The following is an 881-nucleotide window of genomic DNA, read 5'->3' as shown; positions in this document are numbered from 1 at the left end:
TAAATCGAAATTGTGATATGTAAATGTGCTTGTTCTTTGATATGCCTTGAAACTTAGAGAGTTGCATTAAGAATAATTTGATTTAAATAATTCGGCATTTTTAGGAAAATTCTTTATATTATGTTTTACTGTAATTCCTATTTTATGTGAGTTCTATTATTAAACTTTACACTTGTTGATTTCAGAATTTTTTTCATATTATATTTTGCCTATTTTTACCACAGTACCCTTATTTGTAGATTGGAACTTCACCTACTAAATAATGTATATAAGTTTGCAATTTAAAAGGTTGTGTTTCCCCTTGACTTTATTGAATCATTTTATTCTTTAGTTGCTTAAACGTTGTATCATTACGCGTACATTGATTATTACTTGATTTGACTTTGATTTACCTGTTGTTCCAAGAAAGAGAACTAGCATTGAAATCGTTTAAAAGTGGAAACACACTAATTTTGGTTGTGACAGATATGGCAGGTCATGGCCTTGATATTCCCTACATTGCTCACGTATCAACAAAGCCACCAGCTGATTTGATAAGCCAATCAAGAGGTACCCATTGGCTGATTTGGTTTACAAGTCGAGCTCCATATAGAGGTAAAAGTAGACGTGGTGTGGGCATTTTGGTGGTCGTGATTTTAGAAGTGATAACTCTTATACTCGGAGTGGGGAAAGCACATATTAGTACAGTGGTAGTGGTTGAAATAATGTTAATTATAGTGGTGGGGGGTATGATTCTAGTGTAACTAGAGCTTAGGATTAGCGTTTTACAGTACCCCTCAAAATTATTTTGTTTCAATGTATATATATTTTTCACTTGAGTTTGAGAATTTTGATATTTTGAAGAATGTAAAAAAGTTGTAGATTACATTTGAAAATGCGCA

The sequence above is a fragment of the Olea europaea genome, unplaced genomic scaffold, assembly GCF_002742605.1.
Source record: "Olea europaea var. sylvestris unplaced genomic scaffold, O_europaea_v1 scaffold1469, whole genome shotgun sequence".
Lineage (NCBI taxonomy): Eukaryota > Viridiplantae > Streptophyta > Magnoliopsida > Lamiales > Oleaceae > Olea > Olea europaea.
This window is presented reverse-complemented; position numbering follows the sequence as displayed.